The sequence below is a fragment of the Balaenoptera physalus genome, assembly GCF_965194825.1.
Source record: "Balaenoptera physalus genome assembly, chromosome: 3".
Classification (NCBI taxonomy): Eukaryota; Metazoa; Chordata; class Mammalia; order Artiodactyla; family Balaenopteridae; genus Balaenoptera; species Balaenoptera physalus.
In genome coordinates, this window is record NC_138890.1 from 161,817,514 (window position 1) to 161,835,960 (window position 18,447).

At 33.6% G+C, this 18,447-nt stretch overlaps 1 long non-coding RNA gene across 1 annotated transcript in view; it reads left to right on the forward strand.

Annotated features, from left to right (window-relative positions):
* Positions 1-18,447, forward strand: part of LOC309656924 — a 1,002,835-nt gene that overhangs the window by 73,974 nt on the left and 910,414 nt on the right. The gene's annotated exons all lie outside the window — the stretch shown is intronic.

The window sequence follows — 18,447 nt, forward strand, 5'->3', positions numbered from 1 at the left end:
TGGGAGATAAGTGTTCATTGTCAAGACATAATGGATAGGACTCAAATATATTGTGTTGTGAACATTTTTTCCAGCTCAGAAAACAAAATAGAATGGAAGAATATATTTAAGATGAAAAGACTGTAGCTATTGTAGCAAAACTGGAAGATAATTTAAGATAATATTGAATCACAAATTAACCACTTCAATTCTTAGAAGTGAAAAAAAGTAGTTACAGGATTGAAAGTTGAAAAGTAGGGGTTTTTTTCACTATCTTAGGAGAGTCCAAGAATGAGAGTCTTAGAATAAAATGTAATCTTTGAAATATGTCTATATATGGTTTATTTGTGTGTATATGTGTATAGATTCACCAATTACTGTCTGTATTTGTTGTTATTCTCCCTGGAAAACATTGTGTAATATGCTCTTTCTTTTTCCAAATTATTGCCATTAAATCTTCCTGTTATTTCAATGCATTATTTCACCAATGTAAATAAACACGTGTAGTCTGCATACAGACATTTTATATTAATATAATTCAATATTTCTTCCACTAGCTCTTTCTATTCACCCAAGTTCATTATGCATGATTCACCTAACTGTTCTTCAGGCTATTTACGTCAGTGAGTCACTTATACCTTCCCTTTAGGCTCCTTTTCTCTTCTGTTTTTGAATGAGAGTCCTTCGAAATGGAATTCTAGAGCCATAATTCTAAAAATAAACTAAAAGAACTATCTCTGAAACATTTTGGACAGAGGAGCACATTTCTTATTTTAAAAGACCTTCAGAGTCTTTCCCAGAATTTTTTGCTAACTTATGCAACTGTTTGCATTGTTTCCATTCCATTCAGATTAGGCAAACTTTCAAAAAAATCACAAGCATATTTGTAAAATGCATCCATGTTAACATCATAAGTGAATTTTGTCCTTGAGTACATGTGTTTTTATATGGCTTTCCTCAAACTAGATTCTTGATAAAAATCCGTATTGCTGATAGCTTTTGTTTTTGTAATTGTGTTCTGAAAGTCAAAAAGGAGCTGGCAAAATAAAAAAAGTCTATGACTCTAGCCTACACAAAATTAATTCACATTCAAAAAGATAACATTCAAAGTGTAACTCACAAAATTAAATTTAAAAGAAATTACAAAATGTGCTTGATAAGAAAAAGAAAGATTAAACTCTAAGATCTTTCTGTATAATTCAAATAATTAGACCATTTCAGATAATGAAAGTCAGTAGGCTTTCAATGATTTTGAACAACAACTTAGACCTCTGGGCAAACTAAGAGATCTGCTGAAGCTTACAGAATGTAAATTTTCTAATGATATGCACTAAGGTTATTTTGGTCAAAATGCATGAGCATCATTATTGTGGAACTAATGATAGCACATATAGACTTTTTATGTTTATTAAACGAAGCAAGATTGAATGGAATCAATCTTTTTATTACATTGTTTCATATGATGTAAATGTTTTATCCTCTTTTCTACATATATAGGGATAAAAAGTCTCATCAAAGAACAAAATGTGTTATCAAACCAAACTTGGGTGTGCTTGCCCAATGCTCAGCAAAGCCAATCTACTGACCCCAGGTTGTGGTGAAAGAAATCACAGCGTTTATTTCAGGGCCAAGCAAGGAAAATGGGCAGCTCATGCTCAAAAGACCTGAACTCCCTGATGGCTTTCAAAGAAGGGTTTCTAAAGGCAGCATTAGGGGTGAGGGTTGTAGGGTGCCTGATCAGCTTGTGGACATTCTTCTGATTAGTTGGTGCTGAGGTAACACAGTGGTATTTCAGATGCCAGCATCATCAACCTTCTGGTCCCAATTGGTCTGAGGTCTAAGTGTTTGTGGTCAGCATGCAATTAACTTCTTCCACCTGGTGGGCACTTTAGTACCTGCAAAACAACTCAAAGATATGGATCAGGTTATTATCTAGAGCCCTTGAGGAGGAACTAAAGGTCCTTGACTTTGTTTTATGACTAAACTATTTTTATTTTGTCTTGCTTGGCTGTTTTCCTTTGTTTCTGTATTTTCTCACTTCTCAGATTAAATTTGTTCTTTGGAACTCAGGAAAACCTAGGAGGCTCAGCTTATCTACAAACAAGGAGCAGGGGCCATGGCAACAATGGGGGTCTGTCCCAGGAAGGCCCCACAGGGTCCTGTTCGGTTTCACATGTATGAACTTGGTAGGACTAATTCCTAAGGAGTATAATCTATTCTCTTTTACTGTTATCTATCAATATCTTGGTAGTAAACCAAGAATATGCCTATCACACACTCACATACACATGCACAATCACACACATATATGGAAATTATATTTATATATTGGTTTAAAACTGACCAAAAGAACTGTAATACATAAACTTCACTATTTTAGCTCATGAGAGAATTATTGTTCTTTGCTTTGGCATTATGCATTAACTCCAAGAGAGAATATTTTTAATATGTGTTACCCTAAATAAAACTAGGAGCCAATAATAAGGAAGAAAGCATTTATTTGGTATCAAAGAATTGCACTTCAGGGCACAAAGATTTGCTTAGCAATCCAAACAGTGTCCCAATGAGGAACAAAAGTCTGGGGCTTTTAAAGACAAAGAAGGGAGTTTTGCATTACAAAGAATTTGAATTGGATTTGGAGGCAGAAGCTAGTATTGACTCAACAGGACTGAGTGCTAAGGCTATCCTAGAGATGGGGAAAGTCCCCTGTTCCAACAAGTTGCAGGTGTTCTTTCAGAATCCTTGGAATATTTGCGATTCGGCCTAGTTCAAAAGTTCATGGTTACACCAGGTAAGGACATGCATAACAACTCCTTACAGCCTCCTGGCTCCATTTTAAAACTCCTTGATATAAATGACTTCGTTTGGGACTTCCCTGGTGGTGCAGTGGTTAAGAATCCATCTGCCAATGCAAGGGACACAGATTCAAGCTCTGGTCAGAGAAGATCCCATATGCCGCAGAGGAACTAAGCCCGTGCGCTACGACTACTGAGCCTGCGCTCTAGAGCCCGCAAGCCACAACTACTGAGCCCACGTGCCACAACTACTGAAGCCCGCATGCCTAGAGCCCATGCTCTGCAACAAGAGAAACCACCACAATGAGAAGCCCACGCACCACAACAAAGAGTAGCTCCCGCTCACCGCAAAACTAGAGAAAAACCCACGCACACAGCAACGAAGACCCAACGCAGCCAAAAATAAATAAATAAATTTTAAAATAAATAACTTCATTTTATTTCACATTTCACAAAGGAGATAGCTTACTGAATAAAGTCGTTTATTGATAATAAAGGCAATAGCATGTTTTTTCTTTATCTAAAACAATTTCCCATTTTAAAGACCTACATGAGAAACTTCTTTTAGATCTCAATAATAGGAAAAAATATATATTGGCTTCCCTTGTTGCTATGTTAAGTAAATTAACACATTTTAAATATAAATACTTTTATTTGCATTTTACTAGGAAGCTTAAAGCCAAATATGTTACTCTTGATAAACCTAATGGCATACATTTTTTACACTAACTAACTTCATTCTTCATTTCATCTAATTTTTCTACTGTTATTTTTTTCCATGTTCAGGCTTTCTCTTGTTATATTGTGAGGTATAGATTACTGTAGGCAGACTTCTATTTTTCTTTTGGTTGTTTTATATACTTTATTATATAGGTTAACAAAATACTGATTAGGTTAACATTTTTCAAAAATATGTTGGACATATATAGCTTTCTTCATGCTTATGCACTTCAGACTTTAAACTATATAACTTTCTTTCAGTGATTAGAGAGGCTGTGCACATTTCCTGAATCATTTTGAAGCTGGAATGTGATGTGGAAACTCAAACAGTAACAGAATATCTACCATTACTGGAGCACTTATTCTAAACCAGGAACTATTACAGACTTTATATGTGTATGTCTAATTTTACAAACACTGTAAGAGTAAGTGCTGTTTTCAAATAGTTGATGCTGATACATGAATAATCTAAGATCACAAAAGTGATCAAAAATTACATAAAATGAATGTAAAACCAGTGTTCCATGGTTTCCTGCCCACTAACTTGCTGTTTCTGTGATGCAGCGGGTCCTTTATAATTGAACTGCTTCGTGTTCATTCTATATCCAATTCGGTTAGCTCATGAAATATGGCTTCGTAAATGTCACTCCTTTTAAAATTGTAAAGTAAAAAACGAACCAAACAAAGTCATTTATTAGATTGTTTGCCATGAGATATGTTCTGTGTAAAGGTCCAAGGCAAAGGAACACAGCTTCCACCTTAAAATCCAAAACAAAAATACCTCCTTTAGTGCTTTGTAAGTCAATTTGATTTCAGTTTTGTTCAGTGAATGTGAAGAAAGGGAATTCAATTTCAGTAAAGAATATCCCCATTACTCTTTATGAGATTATTGAGAAATACTACTACCCATTATAAGCTTAAATCCCAATCAGTTTAAGGTTTTCCCTTGTCTGCTTCTAATTTATGATTATTTTTTGTGAGGCACAATTTCAATAATTATTATCACACATATTAGTATCTACTCTCATACTTCTTGGCAACACAATTCAGTTTCCCAATTAAATTATCTGTGGCATCTGATTTTTTTTACTACCTTTTTTTATTAACAAACATTTTTTAAAGTCATGAAAATGCTCCTATTTTGATATGATATTTATAGGAAAAGAAACTAAAGATGGCCAAACAGTGATGCTCTTGCTTGAATACTGATTTAAGATGCAATTCTTATACAGGAAGTTGTAATTATTTACTTCAATATAAATATCTCCTATCAGCTGTAATCCTTTTTGTCAGCATCAAGCTTTTCTCAATTAATTTCTTTCCTTATGATCTGTTAACAAGAAACATACATGCTTATTATAAGCATGCATGAAATTTCTCATCTTATGTTCATAAAAGTGATATATTCATTACTGTGTACATAATATAAAGATATGGATACTGTAAAGGTAAATACAATATTTAAAAACAAATTCTTTCTGATGGAAAAAAAGGAAAGAGAAACCATTTTCTTTGAGCATTTACTTTGGAAAACTTGTAATCTTAAAGTCCTTCTCTGCTTCTCTGAAATGTATGTAAACCTTTTTTACAAGTTAAATAAGCCTCTTAGTTTTACAACCTAGTAATGTTTCTTCAACGGCCTAGGAGCCATCTCTTTGAAATGTCATCATCAAGGAAAATGGCTCCCCCATCTCTCAGTTTCTGTGAGGGTAGGAGGCTAATTTGGGCTGGTGTTCTGACATAAAGATATGAGAACTTTATATTCCCTTTGGAAAAAGCCAATTAGCTAATACAAATGGTCATCCTAATTACCAGGTGAATTTGGGATGCACTACATGTGACAAATAGTGCTGTCAAGCCCTCTTACTGGAGGACTAGTTATCATTCATCTTGCAAATTTGTATGTAATGACTTGTGTCTGCTTGGCTGTATAAAAGAGTGAGATTTCTTTCTGACTTTGCAGTCTCTTTAGTGGATTGACTGTGATTTCACATCACATCTCAGTTTAAAACTTATTCAATAATGGTGCTGTTTTCTTTCTCTTCTACATTTGTGGAGAAGTTTTTGTGAGCTGGTAGGAGACTTTGTTTTTAATTCCCCTACAATACTCTACATAATTTCATATTTCAAAGCTTCCCCCTGGTCAAGATCTTCAACCATAGGGACAATATACATTTTAATTATTTTTTGCTGAAACAGGAATTTCCAACTCTTAGAAAATTGAAACTCCCCATGATTTAATATAGAAGTTAATAAATTTATGTTGTAATCATGCAATAGGAAAACACACAGGTAATGTTAAACATATTGTGCCTTCATTGTGTGGAGGCATCTAGCACTACGGTATCTACCTCTAGAAGTGATTTTTTTCTTTAACTGCCTATAAATTCATGTATGTGAAATATTAAGCAATTTCTTAGTAGACATCACGGTCTAGCTAGAACAACCAAAAGCAGTTTTGTTTTTGTTTTTGTGCTCCCAGGACTACCCTATTCCAAACATCTGGAGACTGAAACCAAATTTCCAAGTACAGTTCAAGGAGTGGGACTCTAGTGATGTTTGTTTTGCTTGGACTATAGGGTATAATATAAATCAATCTTAGAAAGAATTTAGATTTTAGAGAGTCCTCCAGAAAGAATTTAGATTTTAGAGAGTCCTCCAGAATCATGTGAAATAGGAGTCATTCAGCTTCTTTCCTGCATAACCTTCTAAGATAATGGATTTTTTTAAGTTAATAAAAAGGTTGCAAATCTGGAAAAAAAATGAACTATTTTTTACTTGGTACACATTAATTTATATATAGGCTCTGCCCTTTAAGGTAAAACCTGCTGGTTATTTGAAATCTTTTATCTGTGATTTCTCAGTCTGTATGGCTTATTTTATTTGAAAGTCAAAATCCCGTTGAATTTAGGCGTACAGTAAAATGTGTTAAAACTCTTAGCAGAGCGTGGTTCTTGCTGTCATTCCACCCCACCTCCAGCACCTAGAGCTCTCTTACAATGTTATATTTGTTTACTCCATACCCTGATCACTTTAAAACTAACATATACTTTACATATTTATTGCATGTATTTTTATCATTTCTTTTCTCCTACTGGAAAGTTTATGAGGGCAAATATTTTTGTCCAATTTTCTCACTACTGCATGTGTCTGGCATATAAATTGTGATCAATAAACGTTTATGGAATATATTTAAAAAATACTATGAGTTCAAGAAATGTTACTTGAATTTGAATATCAATTAAAATTGTAATTGATCTTTAATTCATTACCCATTCATAACGAATGTTCTTAGATTTATCTATCTACTTTTATTGGATGTGACCTCAGTGAATAATTGTTTCATTGAAAGAGACCTCGAAAAGCACCCAAACAACTTAATTCCAAGGTCTCTGGAAGAAAGCTGTCTAAGCCCTATTTGAACAGCTTCACAGAGCTGTCTACCTGACGTGTATCACCCTCCATTTTTTATCCAGCTATGTTGGAAACGGCAGCTCTTAGAGCTTGCCAAGCTCTTAATCATGACTTTCGCTCGGAATTGTTAAATTCTCACCCTAGCTTTCAAGAGTGATTGAAGGAAGGAGCCATGGGCTTAGCCAGGACATGTGCTAGAGTTAAGACTGTATGGTATTGAATTCAGAGGTGCCAGATCTAAAATAATGTACAACGTCTGAGGAATTAGCTTCCTAGGACATTTAAGGAAAATGTGAGCGCTAGCTTTTGGAGACAGTGGATGGGAGTGTTTTCTGGCTAGAGGAAAGCATGGGAATAGACCGTAGGCAAGAGAGTTTTTAATGGTTTCCTTTACCAGTCCATATCCACTATAAAAAGCCAATTTTAGCACTAAATACTCCAGGTCAGCTTTGATAAATACACAGTAAACTATGGACTTCCTATAATTCAATATTAGGATTGTATTAATTAAGCTCAAGTTTATTCTTGATTCTTAAGAAGCATGGACTTCTTTTGGTAAACAGCATTTAATATTGAGCATAGAGACAACTGACTCCACCAGATATTTTCATCGGGATTTATTGTTAAATCGGGATTCTCTTAACCTACTTTGTAAAATTGCGTCTTTGACTATAAAACCAGGGCTTACATTTATTTTTTCCCATTTTAAATCTAGTTGGTGGAGACTATCCTCTTGCTTTGCCAATAATTATATTTTGATTATGGCAACCAATTATTTTAGCTATTCCTTCTAGATGTGTTTTCATGAACTGTGTTAGGTATGCCTTCCATGATTTTTCAGTGATAAAATGTTCAAAGGTCGGAATGGATGGAACAAAGAAAAGAGAATGTGTGTCATGCTCTTCCCATTGTAAAATAGCTATGCCAGGTACCTAGCTATGCTTTCGACTTTAGTTATTTCCTTTAATTTCCACGTCGCTCTGAGTAGATTTTATAAATAAATAAATAAATAAAGCCCCAATCCAGTTAGGCAGCTCATTCAAGAACCGTTTATTTAGTAAGTGATTGAGAAAGAATTCAACCAGGTGTAAAACAAAAAACTAATATTCTACTCTCTTCTATCTAGTCTATTCTATTCTGCTCCATTCTGTTCCATTCTATTCCTGGTTTTGTTAAATTGTTTAATTTTCCCCATCACATTAATATTAAAGAAAAACAATCAAATTCAACTTTACATTTACAAAGATACTGAAAACTACAAACGGTGTTTTGATCAAATTTAGGTATCTTGTTAATGATGAAAGTATAATCAGTACAACTGAATTGTCCTTTCAAGTATGTTATATTGTCTGTCATTGTACTAAAATTTTGTCTCAAAACATAACAGGTTGTTGTGACTCAGGTATTGATACTAAGACTTCATTTCCCAGGAACAATTTATAGTAATTTCTTTCAGATTACTGATAGAAAATTTTAAATAATGATCGCATTTTTGTTTTTTGCTGTTTTGTCTTGATTCGTTTAAGTTCTGACATCTAAAATCACTGAGCCTAGAGGTAAGTTTATTTAAAGCCATAAAATTTCCTGTTACCATTTTCTCCTTTTATTCATAAGTTTAAATGTTCTTGATCAACTCCATAAATTTAATTGAAATTGATCTAATCTTGAAGTTCATTTTATTTAATGGGAGAGAAAACTGTGAATTAGGTCTGTTCTACATGTCTCTGTTAACATTGCACCATCAGCTCCAAGCAGGGGACCTATTCCTTCCTTCCTTATTTCTCTGAATAGGTATCACATATTAACCAACATTTTAAAAAAATTACATTAGAAATAGCATTAAATATCTGCACAGTAAACAAATAATTCAATTATGCTCTTTTTCTGATATTCCCAGAGGGGAAAAACATTTCTAAATTGATTAAGCCATGAAACTGGGCACTCATCTCTATTCTTCATAGCTCAATGTCAATTAAAAACCAGATTGTTCACTGGTTTTGGAGTTCAAGACTAAATTAAAAATATATTAAATGTTTTTTGAGAGATAAATTGTTAAAGAAAATGTGATGTATGTGATATATGTTATATTTATATGTGTCTATATGTAGGTATATATATATATGTATATATATATATATAATTTTTCAACCATAAAAAAGGAAGAAATCCTGCTAATTGCAATGATGTGGATAAACCTGGAGAGCTTTATGCTAAGTTAAATAAGACTGAGAGAGAAGGACAAATACTACATGGTATCACTCATATGTGGAATCTAAAAAAGTTTAACTCACAGAAACAGAGAGTAGAATGGTGGTTGCCAGGACTGGGGAGTGTGGGAAATGGGAAGAGACTGATCAAAGTATACACACTTTTAATTACAAGGTAAATGCATTTGGGAGATCAAATATACAGCCTGGTGACTATAGTTAATAACGCTGTATCATATACTTGAAATTACTAAGAGAGTAGCTCTTAACTGTTCTCACCACACACACACATAAAGGAACTATGTGAGGTGATAGGTGTGTTAGTTAATTCACAATGTATATGTATATCAGATCATCACATTGCACACTTTAAATGTATACAATTTTATTTGCAATTATACCTCAATAAAGCTGGAAAAAAAAGAATTTCTTGAAGAAAAAGAGTATATTAATATTTTGATAATTTTTAGTAATAGAGAAAAACATGGTAAAGAGATTTTTACTGTATATAAAATATGTATATAAAAATATACATATATATTATGTATGTAAAACTGTATATAAAATATATTTGGATTTTATACTAAAAATAATAATGATTTATATGTAATAATAATATATGTATATGTACTAATAAGGAATGTCCATCTTTGTATGTCGATAAATATAAGAACAAACACATTTGAAATCATCATTTTTATTCCTAATTGTATTGCATAGCTGAATACACAAAAATATGTTATTATTAACATTTTGTTAGACATTTGGATTGTTTTTCTTTTGGAGGTGTTAAAAAACAAATTTCAGTAAAAATTCTTTATAATCTGGTGTTGATTTGATTGATGGATTTTTTTAAAGATTAATTCATAAAATTGGAATAGCTCAGTCACAAATTGGTACTAAGTTTTGAAAATATTAAATAACTATCCAGAAATGTTTCACCAAGTTACAATGCAAACTGCAACATGCAAACATCTATTTTCCCAAACTGTAGCGAAAGCCAAGTATTCCTATTTAAAACAGTATTTGGCAATCTATTGAATGAAATATATTATTGCATTTTTTTTATTAGGTATATTTGCATACTAATAAGCCTACTCATGTTTTTGCATATTTTTCTCACTGTGCTGAACCAAAGTGTTTCCAGAACCCTCAGATGCGTGGTTCTCCAATGTTCTCTCCAACATTGAGAGACATAAAATGGGGAAAAAACTGAGTCACAATCTCTTGAAATAGAAAAAAAAATGTCAAAGCAAATATTCATATCCCAAATAGAATTCAGTTACTAAAACTAATGCTAGACATCATTTTTCTCTTTGAAATCTCCTCAAACACATTGTGCATTACCAAAAATAAATATCAGAAGGGACTTTTTCAACCACTGTTGTACTAATTCTATAACATTTAAAAAGCACAAACTTCTCAGTACTCACAATCTAGAAAAATTTCAAAATAATTTGTCTTCAGCAAAAGATAATGACAAAAAGTTAAATGTATTAAATAAATACAGGTAGATAATATTCAACTTTATAGGACGAACATGAAGTAACTGGAAAAAACAATTCCACTCATCTGACTGCTTCTTATCCGTTCTGAAACTTTCTAAGTTATCTGGGTGTCATGCTCTCTCAAAATGAGGAACAGATGCTAGATAACTTCTAGCCTCCCCTTTCTTTTCCCTAGAACACCTGTTTTACACTGACCACCTGCTCAAACGTTTCTACCCCATCAGAATAATCTGAGATCTGACAGACTCTTGTCAACACAAGATGGAACAAGAAGTTTTGTTGCCAAAATAGTTACAAATCTCATTTCACTTACTTACTTAAGAAAGAAATGTCACGTCATTCTATTCTGACTCAATTACTTTTTGCCCTCAGAGAAGAAAAAAGATTAATATATGAAAATAATTGTTTTAAAAAGTAATGTCCTATGGCCTCAGGTGTGGCTTTAGTGAAAAAGCAGTCATAGTCAAGGTTTTCTTTCAATGCAGTGCTGGCCTGTGTTCTAAGAGCCCAGAATGAGGAATCAGAGGTCAATGCCTCTGCTGGCCAGCTGTCATATTGTCCCTGACCCAGGCAACAAGTGCAGTGATTTTGGTCAGTTCTCTGCTTTCTGTAGTATAAACAGGTTATTATTCAAAATGGTCCCTTGCCGCTAACCTGTCTGATCAGTCCCGCTGGGTGAGGGTCAGCTCTCCAATCTCCATACAGTAGATATTATTTTTATTGTTCTGCCTGAGAGCTTGTGACATTTGCCCTTTGTCCTTGGCATTCTGTAGCTAGAGCAGGATATGCCTAGATCTGCCCTTTCTTACCAAGCTTCCTGGGACTCTGTGAGCCTTTTTCATTTGCAGATTCTTCCTTAACACAGGGAAAATTTCTATTATTATCTCACCTCCTTGGTTCCTCTGCCGTTTTCATTTTCCAAACTCTTATTATTCACGTGAAATTTTTCTTGGATATGGAAACATCACAAGACAGAAATCTAGGGATTGTGCTGTGTGAATGGTTCCCATGAAATTGTGTGAGTAGTGGCCCAAGTTAGTGAGACCTCTGGATTCTTGGCTCGTCCCTTTTGATTTCCAAGTCTGTGAAGTTTTGCTTTGAATTTTAAGATATATCTTTCATTTGGTTGTCCAGGTTAACCACTGGTGTTTTAACATTGACCATCCTTTTTTTCTATCTGTCCCCTAAAATGTGTGGACAATTTTTTTTTTTTTTTTACTGAAGTACAGTTGATTCACAATATTGTGTTAGTTTCAGGTGTGCAGCAAAGTGATTCAGTTATACATATATATATATATATATATATATTCTTTTTTTTCAAATCTGAACAATATAATATTTAAGTTATATGAAAATTTTTGTGTGATAAAGTGGACTTTCATGAAGCACTCATTATTATGGTTGTTGCTGTTATTGTTGTTTGTATTGAAGTTATCTATCTTTTCGTCGTTTGTATTTCTCTAAGAGCAGTCCATTTCTGCACTTCTACTTCTACATATTGGGTGTGAACTACACATTAGTGTGCTCTCATTGGCCTGAGCTATGCATAGGTGCTCAGATCTGATTTTTGGTGGATTTTAAGCAGCAGTAATTCCTCCAGGCAATTGGCTCTGCAGTAGTCTCTGGCCCTGTGGGCCTGCAGTGTTCCAGCCAGCAAATTGCCAGTAGGAGCGCTAGGAGAAAATACCCTCACATCTTCATTGATTCCGATGCAAATGTCAGGGCTCTTTCAGCTACAGGAGTAAAACTTACTCAGTGTCTCCTACTTTCCTCAGGAGCCAAGGAAGTCAGCTGGTCTTCTGCGGAACTCTCACTGATAGGGCTACACTTCCACTCCAGGGAGTATGTGCACTTATACCTGTTGAATGTCCTCCAAAATCAGTGTACTCTAATCATCTCCTATTCATCCTACTGGTGAGGGAGGGATTGTTGCTCTAAGATTATGGGAAGAGCCAAACATGATTACATGACTACCTGCCCTGGACAGAGGAGATAACAGGGGTTGATTAGTCTCGGGTACCCACAGCCTAGGAAAGGAAGGTGCTTCTCCATGCAGGACTGCATGGAACAGTGTGAACAGCCAAGGGAGTGAGGCTTCGTAGAAACAAGAGACCATGGTGCCCTTGAGTCCTATCGAAGGATGCGATTGGCATGTTTGAATAATCCCACGTGCTGACAGGAAACTGAAGCCCACTGCTCAGGTGTAAGCAGGCATCATGCTTGGTCCCTTTGATAAGGACACTTGTTTGGCTAGGGAAGCAGAGCAGGGAGAGGAACTCGCCCTTAGGCCATGCAAGGCCCTCCCAATTTCACCAGCTTTCACAGCAACACACAATATTGGCCCTTTGTTATAGGTCTTACATCACACAGTTGGATGTGGATCTTTATGTTGGGGCTCTCGGCTACTTGCCACCTATGCTCCTGTCAATAGAAGAGCTGAGTCCTGGTCACTGTATTTGTCCTGACAAAGCCTTAGTTCTGGCTTTTAATCCTCATGAGCTCAAGCAGCGGCTCAGCCTGGAGAAGTCACAGGCAGGTAGAAAAGTCAAGTTGCAAGGGCGAAACAGGATGCTGAAGTCTGCCCAACGCTAACCCAGGGATTCTTCTTAGGAAGCACATAGGATTACATTTATTAATCTCTCTGTTGATATGCCTGTTACCATTCACTATTAGAAATTCCTGATACCACATTAATGTTAGGTATGATTTTTCTTAGCATTAAGCGCTATCCTGGTGAAAAGTATAAAGGTGACATCAATATGTATAAGTTTTAATCAAAGGTTTTAGGCAATTTGTATATTAAAAAGAATAGACATGCCTTCCAGATATTGCGGGTTTAGTTCCAGACCACCATAATAAAATGAATATCACAATTAGCAAGGCACACAGATTTTTATTTTGGTTTCCCAGTGCGTATAAAAGTTATGTTTGCACTATACCATAGTCTATGAAGTGTACGATAGCACTATGTCTGAAAAGACAATGTACATACCTTAATTTAAAAATAGTACTGTTGGAATCATGGCATAGGTTGCCACAAACATTAAATTTGTAAATAACGCAATATTTCCTAAGTGCAATAAAGTAAAACAAAATAAAATGAGGTACACCTGTTTAAAAAGAAAGCATTCACAGTAGTAGTGATTTGATAAGTATACTATCTGTGAGAACCAATCCCACCTATTAGATACATGTGACTTATTATTTATCTGATATTGTAACATCAACGACTTATTAGTTTCATCCTAAAGAACAACACTGCAAGAAAAACAGATGTAAAACAAATCATGATTTATGTTTGGATGGTTTGAGTCACAACTTAATTATTAATTTTTGCTTGAAAGTATAAACATAAATAAAAAGCTACTTGGACATTTTAGAACAAAAAGAAAATAATTTTAAAGCTTATTTGAGTTTTGGGTAATAAAATACCTCTGAAAATTTAAAGGAAATAAAGATTGATCAATCTGTAGCTCATTGTTTAAGATATATAAATTTTTTAAGTTAATGAATACCTTTATATTATGTACGAATATAGGGTGTCTCTTAGGATGGGAAACATGTTTTTACCAGTCTTTTTGGATAATCACTTTTGGAATTGTTTTACCTGTCTGGCATGATAAATTCTGTTATCTTGAAATGCTTATATATTTGAAATGTTATTTCCTAAAATTTATAATTATTTTTTCTAGAAAATGAATTAATTTCATGTTCATTTTTGTTCATATATTCTCTTCTCTCCCCTCTTTCCCTCGGGGTTAAGATCTTTTAATGATCTAGCCCGGTAAATAAAGTAGCTCCACAAAAAACATTACATTTATTAATTTCATTCTTTACCCATGCAGAAAAGTACTAATAAATTATTCTGAAATATAATATGTTCTTGGTATACTGAATAAGGTGGATTAATGAAAAAGTACATTGAAAGATTCACTAAGAAATGAAATGATAAAGTGTAGCCATGGAAACTGCTTTCACTTTATTAATTTTTAAAACTTCTGTATGCCTTATGTCTGCCTAATTAATAACACTGTCATGCTTATTTATAGATACGTAGATTAACTTATTCTCTGTATAGTATTAATACATTTTTTTCTCTTCAATTTTAAGTGGTAAATACCCAATGCCTAACATTTAGAACATTTAGAATACACTAATTGGTTACTATGTGCCTTAAGTCCAACTATCAGAGAAACTATTCTCTAATTAGTGAACATTATATTTCTCAATGCTTCGTCTGCATATGCTTAACAGAAGTATTATATATGTACCATTTAAAATCATGTTTTGATATAAAGTGGTCATTTCAATTTGTTGAAAACATATAAAAATAAGATCTAACATGACGCATTCAATATTAAGGAGTTTTCCCATATCTGGCTTCAACAGTAATAATATCTCATTAGTACTGATTACATAATATATGGCAATGACTGGAGTGCTTCTTTAGATATCTCCCTGAATTTGTCAAACCACCTATTATGTGGATAATTTAAGTCTGTTTTATAAAGTCTGTCTGGATCCAAAGGTTATGCTGTTTCCCACACAAAAATTTAATAATTACATATATTGTGTACATTTCAAGGTTTCATAAGTATTATTCAAACCTTATTTAAAATAATATAAGAAAAGCATTATAAAATAGGATTTTGTCCATATTTGAATTCATGCAAACACACAACCCAGATATACTCACTCAAAGCAAATGACTTATGCTTTACAAATGAAATACCTGGCTCTTCCTCACAAAGATGCATTATGATCTCTTGCCTACTGTCTCTCACCTCATCATACAAAGCCTGCACACCCACTACTTGTCTCACACAGCTGTTCACAGCTGATTGGAGTCAGTAGAGTGTTACATTTCATAAATACAGACTACATACACATAGTTTAATCAATAAATATATATATAGACATATATGATAGACACAGTTTTATATTATATGTTTAGATAAGTTAGAAACAATCTAAACTGCCCACAAAATTGATGATGCCATTATAGATTTTCACTTTGCTATTGTAACTTTTTAATGATATAAATCATCATAAAATTATTGATAGGAAAACCTAGTACAAGATCATAGAAATAGGTATAGTCCTAAAATGTGAGTGTATTTTGCTTTTAATGTATGAACAAAGTAATATCGCACATTATCACTGAGATTATTTCAACATAATGAATGTCCTCCATCTAGAGCTACTTTGACTCAGAGATAGTAGCTTGATTATAAGAGAATTTTTTTCTCAAATATGAATTACCAACAATTAAATTGGGGGTAATTAAGGTATCTGCAGAAACAAGAGTCATGTAGCCTGTAATTTTTTATTTCTAAATGTATTTATTTTTCAAATACTGCCTTACAAAATATTCATATTTCTTTAAACTTAACTTACAATTTGATGTGTCAAAAATGTAATCTCAGGAAATTTCACTGGTATTAACCTTAATGATTCTGTATTATTTATAAAGACAGTTATAATTAGATGTTGAGACTCACAATAACTTGGACGAGGCATCACAAGCCAATTGTGATATACATCTCTCTCCCTAGCTAAGCTTGCACTGAACCTAAATTTTTTTTCAATATACTTGGATAACAATTTCTAATGCAAAAGAACGAGCTTTGGTTTAGTCCAAGTGAAATCAGCACTTATAGAACCAATGAGGAAGTGGGATCTGCTTTATGACAATTTTTCTATGACAGAAACATCACAGAGAAAATTGAAGTAGGCTGTTATTCCTTTACTTCTTTAGGAGGTTACTTATTAGATTTATAGACAAAAAGAAGAACTCTAAAAGGTGTAGCGATGGAAAGCACCTCTTGAATATTCTTCTGAAGAATGCCACAAAGAAACATCACAGCCTGCAATTGAAAATTAAATTGAACAAGTTTTCTGTGTTCCATAGACATTGAAATGCAACAATATTGGAGTCTGTCTTAAAGAAATGATGTGCTGTCCATAGGCTACTTGGAATTGTATGGCTTTAAAATCCTCAGAGGAAGATTTGTCAGGTATTTACATATGTCTGTGTGTTTTATATCTATAAAAATAAGCCTTTATTTCTAAAGTAAAATTAAAAGAAGTTTTCAAAATAAAAATGTATACTTCAAAATAAAGAGATTATTATTCTAAAAATCTTGATTCTTGTAAAAATATAAAATATTCACGTGTCAAAAGTTGTATTTAACTCTAATGAAAAGGGAGCAAGTAAGATGTAACCAGTATTTCAGAGAAGATTCCAAAGGCAGACACCCATAAAAGCATTAGGGATGCTGAATGAATGTACAAATAAGTGCAAAGGTGGGAAAAGTGTCAATATCCATAAGGTGCTAATAACAAATCAACTGTGTTTCAGTGAAACAATTTGCATTCTGTCAATAACAATGATTAGGTTACTAACAATTTTAAAAAGGTCTCAAAGACAAGGGAAGGCTCAGAACTCCCATAGAATCAGAATAACCCAAAAGGCCATGCTTGGTAATGCCTTGTGTTTCATTGAAGACATTCCATAATCTTTTGGTTCATTTCAAAGCTTCTACAATTTTCTCTTTACTGCCCTTATGCAATATTATTTACTGAACAACTTCTTTGAGTTAAAAAAATTTTTTTTAAGAACGCTTCAGTTTTTTTCTTTGTTTACTTAAACTTCACTGCATCCCTCTTGAGTATATCTTTAAAATAGATTGGGAGTTTAGGATTGACATGTACACACTGATATATTTAAAATAGATAACCAACAAGGACCTAGTGTAAAAAAAAAATGATGTTTACTCATTAAAAATGTTTTTGAGGGACCATTAAAATTCACTAATAACAAAAAAATAAAACTCAAGAAAATGAAAACCTACCAATTATCTTAATACTCAATAACATTGAACATTTTAGTATGTTTCATTTTTATTTATCATTACTTGTATATCACCCTACTTCTTTTTCTGACCAATCTCATTGGGCATATTTACAAGACATTTACAATTTTCATGATCAGCAGTCTGTAATTGATTCTCTTCTTGTGCACCCAGAGCAGCAAATTGTGCTTTACCTCTTTCCCTAAATCCTCCCCAATCATCAACCTTAAAGTTCTACTGATTTTATCTTCAAAATAGTATCATGCAGCCACGAATCTCCATTTCTTCTGCCCTGGATTCTCTCTCCAGTCCCATCATTTCTCTGTAATGAGTAACGTTAATTCTTTATAATACGTTGCTCACCTCTTCACTCTTTTATTTGAGAATTACATCATTTTCCATTACTGTTAGGGGAAGTGTTGAAATCTTAACCAACAAAGTATTATTTAATCACTGCCTTCCTCTACTTATTTATTACCCATTTTATTGCTGCCTCTGATACAGATACTGGTTTTCTTTGAGTGACTTAAACATGCCAGGTTCACTCCCATCTCTGCCGTCCTGTAAACTATTATCATGCTATTTCGTAAAGAACTAGTTATCCCCTCCCCTGAACTAGTTTAACTCCTATTCATCTCTTGCATTTCCCCTTCAAGTGTCGTTTTCAAGGAAGTTTGCCTACATCTCCCTGAGTAGAGTGTCTTTCGACTTAATCTCTCTTTCTCTCTGTGTCTCTGTGTCTCAGTCTCCATTGGTTTCTCTCTCTGTCTCTCAACTTCTCTCTCTCTCAAATAGGTAGGTGGATAGATATAGATATATAAAATATTATATAATATATTTTGGTGGGTGGGACACTCAAATTAGTCCATTGCTATATTAAGACTCTTTTTCTAATTGTTCTCTTGTATTTCATTCTCTTATTGTTTGGCTTTAGGATCTAACTGATGTTTTTCAATTTTATCTTCATGTC